The 12,871-nt window shown below is 35.5% G+C and overlaps 1 pseudogene; it reads right to left on the bottom strand.

The window, feature by feature from the left end:
* Positions 1–5,507: 5,507 nt before the first annotated feature.
* Positions 5,508–6,269, bottom strand: LOC104654111 (annotated as a pseudogene).
* Positions 6,270–12,871: the final 6,602 nt, after the last annotated feature.

Raw genomic sequence — 12,871 nt, 5'->3', positions numbered from 1 at the left:
TTTAGGGTTAAGAATCCCCTCCTATTCCCACCCAACAAAAACTAAAACCTTAGGACCCATGGGGAGACAGAATTTGGAGGTCAAGTATTATGAAATTAGATCCACTTGAGAAAGAGTTTGAGTTTTTTATAGACTTACCTTAACAAAGCATTAGAAAAAAAATCTATGCACTTTTAAGGTAACCCACCAGTAATTAAATTTTCCATGATAACAAAAATCAACACTCTTCAGATGAGGATAATAGAATGTAAATATGAACAACAATTAACAATGTCTAGCACATAATACAAAGTTTCAAAGATGTTTGTGTGTGTGTATATATGTATAAACTGTCAAGAAAAAAGAAGTAAACAAAGAACCAAAGCCTGGCATCCTTCAGATTTTGGATTAGAAGACAAAGAACTAAAGGAAAATGTGTATGAATAATTAAAAAAAATAAGATCTTATAGACTCTCAGAAAAGAAATGGAGACAAAAAATTCCAAACAAATTCTATCATTGGCAAATATAATCTCTGAAGTAAAAATTCTTTGGATAGGTTGACAGCAGAATAGAGACAGATGAAAGAAGAAAGAGCTGTTGAACTTAAGGCCATCAATAGAAAAATTTTAATCCAGAGAACACAGATACAAATTTTGAATAAAAATGGACATCCTACAAGTCAATTTCAGTGAAATTATCTTGGAAAACTGAGGATGAAACTTGCAACATGCTTTGAAAAGCATAAAGAAATAAAATGGACAGTATATAGATAGAATTCTGGATAGATAAATAGGCTATCATAGGCATAGTAACATGTTAATTGTGTATTGTAGTTGATACGCACATTAGTAGTCACTGTAAAATTCTTTTAACCACTTATATTTGAAACATTCAATAATAAAACATTGAAAAAATAAAATGATGAGGAGAAACTGATGACATTTCAAATAACAAAAATTTAGACAATGTGTCATAAAAGATCTACACTAAAATAAATTCTAAATATTCTTTAGGCTGAAGAGAAATCATGTCAGATGGAAACTCAATCCTATAGGTAAGAGATAATATGTCCAGAAATGGTAAATAGATGGATAAATATAAATGATCATTTTCCTCTCATTATATCTTCAGAAAACAATTGATTATTTTAAAGCACAATAAGGGCGTTTGAAGATGGGCGTTTGTTTGTGGAAATAAAAGATATGAAAACATTTGCATAAAAATGGGATAAAAGGTAAATGCAATTACTCTCTTGTAAGGTTAATACATTTTGTGAATTGAGAGTTGAGTTGTATGAAATATGAAGTGAGAAGTATGAAATATGAAGTATCTGGTGAGAAATGAGAGTTATGAATGGTCAGTTGTGAACTGTTAAGTGGTATAATATGGATTCTAAATATCTTTTTTGTAAGAACATACGTTGCTAACCCAGGAGCAAACTAAAAAAATAAAAAAGACATGTAGCTAAGACCCCAATATTGAAAATAAAATGGAATACTTAAAAATTTCAGCTAACCCCAAAAAGGCAGTAAAGAGACAACTGAGAAACAAAAATAAAAGAGTGAAATAGAAAACAAAAAGAAAGTAGAATTAATTATAAATATTATATGAAATACATAAAAACTAAACACTCCAAATAAGACACAGTTTGTTGGACTGTAAAAAGCAAAACCAGATTCTATCTTATCTATAAGAGGTGCACTACAAATACAAAAATGTAAATAGTTAGAAAGTATAAGAATGACAAATGATATAGCATGTAACAACAAGCCTAAGAAAACTACCACAGTTATATTAATATGAGAAAAAGTAGACTTCAAGAAGAAAGTACTATCAGAGATGAGGATAGGCAGTTTTTAAATGGTGAAATGGGTGATTCATCAAAATAACATAATTCTATTTATGTACGCACTTAAAAACAAGGCACTTACTTTTATGAAGCGAAAACTGATGGAAGTAACAGAAGCAACACAAAACCCAAAAGGCATGGCTATAAATTTGTAACACCCTTCATTCCCTAATTTATGGAACAAGTGGACCAGGAAAATCTGAAGAAATACAAAAAGTCTACACAAGAAACTTGAATTAACATTTAACAGAACACTAATATGACATAAAATAATTATAGTATACACATTATTTTCAAGTATACATTAAATGGTGAACAGAATCAGTTATATTTTGTGTCATTAAATATGTCTGAGTAAATTTCAGAAGGATTGAGGTTTTCAGAGTATGTACTGTGACCACAGTGGAATAAAATTAAAAATCAGTAACTGAAAATATCTAGAAAATCCCCAAGTATTTGGAAATTAAATATGGTACTTCAAAATAACACATGTACTAAATAGGAACTCAATATTGAAACTGTAAATATTTTGAAGCAAATTACAATAAACACAATATATATAAATGTGTGGTACCTAGACAAAGCAGTGCTTAGAGGCAAATCTATAGCTTTAAATGATTATATTAGAACAACAAAACAAATGTTCTACCATTTGTAGATGGTAGAATAAGGATCTAAACTTCCAACTTAAGAATAGACAATGTAAGTAACAATGGAGAGTTAAAGATTTTATAAAAAGCAACAAAAATTTGGTAAAATTATAAAAAACCAACTTTTTCAGAACTTTGGAAATTAAACAAAGGTTTGCAGTAATCAGGGGTTATATATCCAAGGAGGAAAAAGCTTGAATCTTGCCTCCACAAAACTTATAGATGTTACAGAATTACTTCAGTAAACTCACTAAACAAACGACAATAATAAGCAGTAGCAATAATATACACAAAGGAGAGGGAGAATCTCATTTTCAGATTTGCCACATTATTTAAAATGTCCAGTTTTTGATACAAAATTACAAAACATGCAAAGACACAATAAACTATGGCCCACACACAGGAAAAAAAATCAATAGAAACTGTCCTTGAGAAAGCCTAGACACTGGATTTATTGGACAAAAATTTTGTCAATTATTTTAAATATACTCAAAGAACTAAAGAAAATAACATGTAAAGTAATAAGGGAAAATAGGATAATGATGTCTTATCGAACAGAGAATATAAATAAAGAAAGAAGTTACCAGAAAAAAAAATAAAAATGAATTTTGGATTTGAAAAGTAGAATAACGGAAATAAAAAATTCACTAAAAAGGCTCAGTAGCAGACTTGAGCTAGCAGAAGTAAGAGTCAGTGAATGTAACAGAGGCCAATTGAGATTATTTAGTTTGCAAATCAGAAAGATAAAAGAATGGAGAGAAACAGAGCCTCAAAGACCAGCAAAATACAGCAAAGTATACCAACTATGTATAATGTGAGTTCAAGAAAGTGAGGAGAAAGAGACGGGCAGAATGAATATTTGAAAAATTTAGCCAAAAACTTCCCAGTTTTTAAAGGGAAGTTTCAAATTTTGGTAGTAAAACCTGTAAAAAAAAATGTAGATTATGCTTTCATCGTAATCTACATATCCAAGAAGCTCAGTGAACCCCAAGTAGAAAGAACTCAAAGAGCTCCACATTGAGACATATCATATGAAAACTGTCGAAACTGGAAAACAAAGAGACAATCTTTAAAGCAGCAAGAAAGAAGAAACTCATCTCCTACAAGGAATACTTAGTATGATTCACAGCTAATTTCTCATGAAAAACAGTGGAGGCCAAACCAGTGGACCGATATATTTAATGTACTGAAAGAAAAAGACTGTACACCAGAATTCTGTATTTAGCAGAAGTCTTCTTCAGAATTGAAGGAGAAATGAAGACATTGCCAGATTAACAAAAGCAAAGAACTCATCACTAACATACTTGCCGTACCTGCCCTCAAAAAAATACTAAAGGGAATCCTTTAGGCCAAAAAATAAAAAATAAAAAAAGCCCCATTAGATATTACAGATACCAATTAGAATCAACATGAGGGTATAAAGGTCACTGGCAAAAATAAACTGCACATATGAAAAATAGTATTAATGTATTTTTTTGTGCATATTTTTTCTAACTGATTTTATTTAAAAACTGGATAAGGTAATATTTAAATCTGCATTGATTGGTGCAAAAACATAAGCATGTAATTTGTATGATAATAACAGCAAAAAGAAGGAAGGAGAGGATAAAGCTACATACTATATGTCCAAAGGTTTTGTATACTATTGAAATTAAGTTAGTATAAAATGAAACTATGTTATTATAAATGAAGATAATTATTGTAATCCCTTGGGCCACCATTAAGAAAATACAATTTTAAATTTAGTAAATTAAAGAACAAGAGAATTAAAATAATACAATAGAAAATATTTCAACCAAAAAGAAGGCTGTAATGGAAGAATAAAGTAACAAAAAAAGAGACATGTCAAAAGCAAATAGCAAAATGGCAGATACATATTCCAAATTGTTAATAATTGTACTAAAGGTAAATAGATTACACATTCCAAACAAAAGCCAGAGATTGCAGGATGCATTAAAAACCCAACATGATCTCTCAATATACTATCTATCTACAGAAGACAAACTTTAGATCTGAAGATACAAATAGGTTGAAATAAAAAGAGGGAAAAAATATATTATGCAAACACTAACCAAAAGAAAGCTGGAATGGTAATGGTCACAACAGATTTCAAGCAAAAATTATTACTAGAGACAACATTTAAAATTATATAAGAATCAATCTATCCAAAATATAATAATTATAAACATATGTGCACCTAACAACAGAGCCCAAAAAGACATGAAGCAAAAACTTACAGACTTGAGGGGAAAAATAGGTAATTCAACAATCATAATAGCTGGATGCTTCAATACCACACATTCATTGATAGATGAAACATCTAGGCAAAGGATTGACAAGGAAATAAAAGTCTTAAACAACTATAATCTTAACAGACATCTGTAGAACACTCCACTAAACAACAGCAAAATACACATTTTTCTCAAGTGTAGATGGAGAATTCTCCAGGATAAACTACTTGTTAGGTCATAAAACAAGTCTCAAAAAATGGAAGGGAATTTAGATAACACAAAGTGTGTTCTCCAACCACAGTGAAAATTATAAATCAATAACAAAAGAAAATCCAGGAAATCCACAAATAACTTGAAAATTAAATAGCACATTTCTGAGCAGCCAGTGGGTCAAAGTAGTTACAAGAGAAATTAGAAAATAGTTTGATATGCATGAAAATCAAAAAAGCAGCTTCTCAAAACTTATGGAATGTAGCTAAAGCAATGCTTAAGGGAAATTTATAACAAATATTAAATGTCTACATTAAAAATAAGAATTTGAAATCAATAGCATAAACTTTCACTGGAATTATAGGACACTGGAAAAAGAAAAGCAAATGTAACTTAAAGCAAACCAAAAAAAGAGAATAATCAAGATTAGGTAAAACCAGGGACATCTTTAGTTATATCTAAAATACCTGACACTTCCTTTGCCTCAAAGTAAAGATTAGTCCTGGAATCCATTTAAAGAATGTAGGCTCTTTGCCCATGTCTCTAGTGCTACCACTCCCACAAAAAATGTTAGTGCCCTTATTCATCAAGTAGTTAATGGGTTGTCTGCTTTAGATGATATACTATGCTGAGTTTTGATTTTAATCATCAGAGAATTAACATCTACTTGGGTAGTCAATCTGCAAACACTGGCAACATTGTGGACACCCTCCAGGAAGTGAGAATGCAGTTTCCTTTGTGATGTCAAGGACTTTAAGGATTGTAGATGCTGCTGTTGTCAAACATCTTCTTGATATCAGTCCAAAGGAGAAGAGGTGGGCAGTGTTCAGCATGTTCTGCAGTGTGGCTTTACTGGCTTCCACTTTGTCTCCAGTCCTAATCAGCTGTACATCACTGAGGATTTCAATAGTGACCCTGGAGATTTTAGTGGTGATGCCTAAAGCCTGGAAGAAAATGACTTATTGGGCCCAGACTAGTGTTCTGGGCTGGCACAGTGACCTCACGTGGGGCAAAGGCACCAGCACAGACATGAGCTGGCACCTATTGGCCAGCAGTGTGTCCCTAATCTCAGTGAAGTCCTCCTTGGTCAATACAAAGCCCACGTTCCCTCAGATATGAGGCAACAGGTTCTCCAGAGCCGAGTTGTTTTCTGGATGGCCTCAGATGGCCTTGTGTGTTATAGTGTTCTTGTCCATCAGCTCCACAGACTTCCCTCAGAAGTACATGCCAACCTGTATCTGCTTGGAACCCACATTGTCACTTCCACAATGAGGCATTTTGGATAATCATCTAAAAGTTGGATGCTCTTAAGGAAGCGGTTGGACTTCCAGGTTGTCCTGTCTTGCCTAGATACCACGGAGGTGTATCAGGGATTGCCATGCAGGGTTTGAAGACAATATCACTTTCATTAGGACACCTGGCAAGAGTCTTGTTGGTCACATTTTAGCAAATCTAATACATAAATTTACTTCTTATTTTTTACGGTATAATAGGCATCACTGTGAATTAATCTGTCATTATTTACCTAATTACGAAGTGTTTCAGCTTCCTTGACTCCATTTCTACATTTTAGTCACACTGTATAAAATCATGCCTGAGGAGTTCTTTTATTTTTAGATATAAAGATAATATAAGTATAAGATAGCAAGTTATGTTTAAGATATTTGGGGGAAAATATATAAACAAAAACATAAACATATATTATCTTTCTTCTTTATTTCTTGAAAATATGTGGTACATGTGAAGATGTGGAAAGTGATGAGTGACAAGACAAAAATTACAATAGGTGACCTATATAAATGATTATCTTTATATTCTTCTGTACTTTTGTGCTCCAGGCATCCTCTAATGTCCAGAATCTCTAATGTCTTTACAAATAAATGAATACTACTTTCTCCAATTTTTCGTAGATATATAATTGAGATAACATGAAGTAGGGGAACATGGTTGAAGCTAGACAGTAAGGCTTTGGAATAATTCAGAAGAGACCACACATACTGAACTGAATTTATTTGAGCCTGTTCTAACCTTTGGATCTTATCCCTCCCAGAGGAGATAAAGAAATCCATCCACCAGTGCACACTGAAAACACTGAGTCTGCTATCCAATAAACTGTTGTGTTAGGCATTATTTCCTGCTTACAGTATACACAGCTAGAGCATTCAATTCAGATATAGTGAGCAGTGGCCAGACATTTCATGACTCTCAAAAGTTTTTTCTTATGGAATAATTTAAATGTTAAAATAACTTTAAATATTTTGCTTTTACTTGTTATGCATTCAGTGTTTACTTCAGAACTGTTGTCTATTATCTTTTCATGCCTTTATATCTCATATAAACCTCACAATAAACTTCTTGGTGATTTAAAATACTATGTAAATAAAAAGCTTTTCAGAAGGCCTTATTAGGAGCTGAATTGGGTATTTGAAGGAAGGTTTCCCCTCCTGAAGCCGAAGATGTCTATTTAACTGCTGTGGTACCTAAGCCAAGCATATTGACTGATTTACTGTCACAGATAATCCAGTACTTGCCTAGAAGCCATTTCAGTTTAAGAGCATGTGGTTTGGCAGGCAGCATTGCTTGCAATAATGTAATAAAACAGAAAACAAAATCCATACCTGGTTGTGAAAGAAAAGAGTCTATTTTGCCAGAGGCAGGTGAAATGGGTCTGTGTGATTTAGTGGTGGGTCAGAGCATAGACGTATAAAAGAATCCACAATTACTTGTATTTCTGAAAATGACCACATTCTTTAGAGTTCCTAAATCCTGTGCACTGTTTAGTAGTAGGGAGTAGGGGGAAGGTTACTAATTTTATTTGTCTTCTGAGGCCATTGGTTTATGATGGTTCTATTACATGGTTGCTCTGGTCAAAGTTCTTTTGGTGCAACAATCAGAATGTCATGTAAGCTTGCTCAACTCTCATAAAATCAGAGGCCAGGGAAAGAGGTGGAGGTAGGCTTCAGATAAGGTAGAACTGGGATAGAGAGGTTACTTCCTCTTCCTCTAGGGAGGCCAGCCTTCCTCTTCACTGCTCCTTCCAGCAAATCAACTCCATTCTTCTCGTTTAACACCCTGGCTTCCTCTGGTTGCCCAGAATCTCAAATCACTGCATTTCTACTTTGTCCTTTTCTTTATTATAGCCTTTATGCAACATGTTTCACTGCTAAGGAACTGAGTTTCTCAAGGTCCCTTTTTCAAATTTCCCAAGAATAGAATCCATTTGGATCAATTCATCTAAGTCTTTTTTTTTTCTTTTTTTTTTCTTTGAGATGGATTCTTGCTCTGTCACCGAGGCTGGAGTGCAGTGGCACAGTCTTGGCTCACTGCAACCTCCACCACCTGGAATCAAGCAATTCTCCTGCCTCAGTCTCCTGAGTAGCTGGAATTATGGGTGTGCACCACCATGTCTGGCTAATTTTTGTATTTTTAGTAGAGATGGGGTTTTGTTATGTTGGCCAGGCTGGTCTTGAGCTTCTGACCTCAGGTGATCTGCTGGCCTCGGTCTCCCAAAGTGCTGGGATTACAGTCATGAGACATCATGACTGACTGAATTCATCTAAGTTTTGATCAAAATTTTTGCGTAAATCGGACAAGAGAGAGAAATAAAGGGCATCCAGTAGGCCGGGTGTGGTGGCTCATGCCTGTCAGCACTTTGGGAAGCCGAGGTCAGCGGATCACTTGAGGTCAGGAGTTCAAGACCACCCTGACCAATACGGTGAAACTCCATCCCTGCATTTGGGCATGGTGGCGCATGTCTATAATCCCAGCTACTTGGGAGGCTAAGGCAGATGAATTGCTTGAACCCAGTAGGCAGAGGTTGCAGTGAGCTGAGATCGCACCATTAATGGCACACCAGCCTGGGTAACGAGAAAAACTCTGTCTCAAAAAAAAAAAAAAAAAAAAAAAAAAAAAAAAAGAAAAAAAAGAAGAAAACAAAGAAATAAAGGGCATCCAAATTGGTAAAGAGGAAGTCAAACTGTCACTGTTTGCTGACGATATGATAATTTACCTTGAAAATGCTAAAGACTACTACAGAAAGCTCCTAAAATTGATAAAATAATTCAGCAAAGTTTCTAGATACAAGATTAATGTACACAAATCAGTAGCTCTTCTATACACCAGCAGCAACCAAAGGGAGAATCAAATCAAGAACTCAATGCCTGTTACAATAGCTGCAAAAAAAGTAAAATACTTAGGAATATACCTAACCTAGGAGTTGGAAGTCCTCTACAAGGAAAACTACAACTCACTGCTGAAAGAAATCATAGACAACACAAACAAATGGAAACACATCCCATGTTCATGGATGGGTAGAATCAATATTGTGAAAATGACCATACTGCCAAAAGTAATCTACAAATTCCATGCAATCGCCATCAAAATACCACCATCATTCTTTACAGAATTAGATAAAGCAATTCTAAAATTCATATGGAACCAAAAAAGAGCCACATAGCCAAAGCAAGACTAAGCAAAAAGAACACATCTGAAGGCATCACGCTAACTGATTTCAAACTATACTATAAGGCCATAGTCACCAAAACAGCATGGTAGTGGTATAAAAATAGGCACATAGACTGATGGAACAGAATAGAGAACCAGAAATAAACCTGGTACTTACAACCAATTGATCTTGGACAAAGCAAAAGAAAACATAAAGTGGGGGAAGGACACCCTTTTCAACAAATGATGCTGGGATCATTGGCTAGCCACATGTAGGAGAATGAAACTGGATACTTATCTCTCACCTTACACAAAAATCAACTCAAGATGGATTAAGGACTTAAACCTAAGACCTGAAACTATAAAAATTCCAGAAGATTACGCCAGAAAAACTCTTTTAGATGTTGGCTTAGGCAAGGATTTCATGACTAAGAACCCAAAAGCAAATGCAATCAAAACAAAGATAAACACCTGGGACCTAATTAAACGAAAGAGCTTTTGCAAAGAGGAACCAGTCAGCAGGGTAAACAGACAACCCACAGAGTGGGAGAAAATCTTCACAATGTATACATCCGACAAAGGACTAATATCCAGAATCTACAACAAACTCAAACAAATCTGTAAGAAAAAAATAAACAATCCCATCAAAAAGTGGGCTAAGAACATGAATAGATAATTCTCAAAAGAAGATATACGAATGTCCAACAAATGTATGAAAAAATGCTTAAAATCAATAATGATTAGGGAAATGCAAAGTAAAAACACAATGTGATACCACCTTACTCCTGTAAGAATGGCCATAATCAAAAAATAAAAAAAAGAGATGTTGGTGTGGATGGAGTGACCAGGGAACACTTCTATACTGCTGGTGGGAATGTAAACTAGCACAGCCATTATAGAAATCAGTGAGGAGATTCCTTGAAGAACTAAAAGAACTACCATTTGATCCAGCAATCCCACTACTGGGTATCTACCCAGAGGAAAAGAAGTCATAACTCAAAAAAGATACTTGCACAAACATGTTTATAGCAGCACAATTCACAATTGCAAAATTGTGGAACCAAGCCGAATGCACATCAGTCAACAAGTGGATAAAGAAACTGTGATATCTATATATCTATATATATATGATGGAATACTACTCAGCCATAAAAAGGAATGAATGAACAGCATTTGCAGTGACCTTGATGAGTTTGGAGACTATTAATCTAAGTGAAGTAACTCAGGAATGGAAAAACCAAACACCATATGTTCTCACTGATATGTGGGAGCTAAGCTATGAGGACATAAAGGTATAAGAATGATACAATGGACTTTGGGGACTTGGGAGGAAGGATAGGAGCAGGGTGAGGGATAAAGGACTACAAGTATGGTACTGTGTATACTGCTTAGGTGATGGGTGCACCAGGATCTCACAAATCACCACTAAAGAACTTATTCATGTAACCAAATACCTGTACCCTAATAACTTATGGAAAAATAAAAAATATGTTTTTGCACCAGATGATATCATAGGTTCCTTGCCAGCCTATAAATTTGTGCCTCAAACGTGATATGTCAGGTCCCTTGTCATGTGGTCTACCATGCATTCAGCATGGACTATGGACAGGAAAGGCAACAAGTAGTAGGCATGTCTAATATAATAGTAGCTTCTAATTTTATTAAAGGTGGGCTATGCCTTCTTTTATTAAAAAGTGTTGAGTGCCTGCTATATGCTACTATGCTGAGTTCTCCATGCTAACTTCTGGAAATACAAGTGTCCACAAGATGGAAAATCTCTGTTCTTCACTGATCTGGCCTGGCCGCTTCATCCTTAGGTTCCTTCAAGCAAATTTATTCAGTGTGTCCTTTATTTAGACTGTATACTCCCATGTCTGAGTCTTCATAATATTCCATATCCTAAAGACCACTGCTTATAGTAATGCATGAAGCCCTACCATTTTTATTATTCCAAAAGCTGTGTAAAGCCTATTCTTTCACAAAGTGTTTTCACTCCATCCTGTATCAAAACACTCGCAATTTCTTACCAGTCCTTCACTTTCTGTTTGGGTATTTATCACCTTAAAATGTTCTTCCTTTTGTCTTTATCCTCTTTCCCTATCTCAGCTTACAGAATGCCCTGAGCTGATTAGAAGACTGTGTTGTTGAAAGAGTTGAAGACACAGTATTCTATATAAATGTACATTTGGCTTATATTATTCCCCGTAAGTCAGACTTGAAGAAGGATTTAAATTTATTTATTTATTTATTTATTTATTATTATTATTATTATTATTATTATTATTATTATTTGAGATGGAGTCTCGCTCTGTCCCCCAGACTGGAGCGCAGTGGCGCGGTCTCGGCTCACTGCAAGCTCCACCTCCCGGGTTCACCCCATCTCCTGCCTCAGTCTCCTGAGTAGCTGGGACTACAGGTGCCCGCCACCACGCCCAGCTAATTTTTTTTTGTATTTTTTAGTAGAGACGGGATTTCACCGCGTTAGCCAAGATGGTCTCAATCTCTCGACCTCGTGATCCTCCCGTCTCAGCTCCCAAATTGCTGGGATTACAGGCGTGAGCCACAGCGCCCGACCGGATTTAACTTTATTATACACAAATTTGCTTTTCCAGTACAGAGACTGTGCAAAGGCATTTCCTGTAGCAAAAGAAATTGGCTAAATAAACGTGATTCTCTGGTGATTCATTGAGCTGGTAAAAATCCAGGTACACTATTGTTTCTTTCTATAGGTACTTTAGCAAACCAAGTGAATAGCCCACTAGAGAAAAGTTGTCACTTTCACTGATTCATCAACACTTTTCCCAGCAATCACAGTACCTGCACCATCTGTGTTTAGTACTTTACAAAAAAAAAAAAAAAAGGCTCTTTGCAACTGCCATACAAATCAGGGGCACTAACAAGGTCACACAGAAGGGAATTTCGGGACTCCAGTAAGATGTTCTACTGCATGGCAGTAAGCAATAACAGCATTCTACACAAGTTCTCCAGTATTCCAGGCTGCTCTGCCCCAGCCTAGAGCTGCTTTGGGTCTACTGGGAAATGTGTATTATGCCTGGGTTAATTTGCTGATTAATCTCTAGTCAGTGGTTTGTGCTTTCCCCAGATGGCCAATTAAAATTTACAACTGGCAGAACAGTGTCCTGTTGGCAGGCTGCTGAGGGGCTAAACCTAGAGGCAGTGACAGAAGGCATGGGCCGAGTTTTGCCTTGTTTTCCCCTCCCCTTTTCTTTATTTCTCTCTCTTGCTCTTTTTTAAGCTGCTGGATTTATTCAGAGGAAAGTGTAAGCCGGTCTTATGCGGTAAGTGTGAGATGTGGGGTGTAGTTTACAACTCTGCTGCTATTTACTCTTCAACACTCTCAGGGCCGCTCCAGTATTCCAGGCATCAACGGTTTTACCCACAGCAAATATAGCTGACAAAATCAGCCAGGGGGCACAACTGATTTAACAGCTTCTGAAATGTAATAGCCTTTTTTTTCCCCCTGATTTGCAGTCCCCATGGATTGAT

The sequence above is a fragment of the Rhinopithecus roxellana genome, chromosome 14, assembly GCF_007565055.1.
Source record: "Rhinopithecus roxellana isolate Shanxi Qingling chromosome 14, ASM756505v1, whole genome shotgun sequence".
NCBI lineage: Eukaryota > Metazoa > Chordata > Mammalia > Primates > Cercopithecidae > Rhinopithecus > Rhinopithecus roxellana.
The sequence above is the reverse complement of the archived record's forward strand: the minus strand, read 5'-3'. Positions and strand labels throughout refer to the sequence as shown.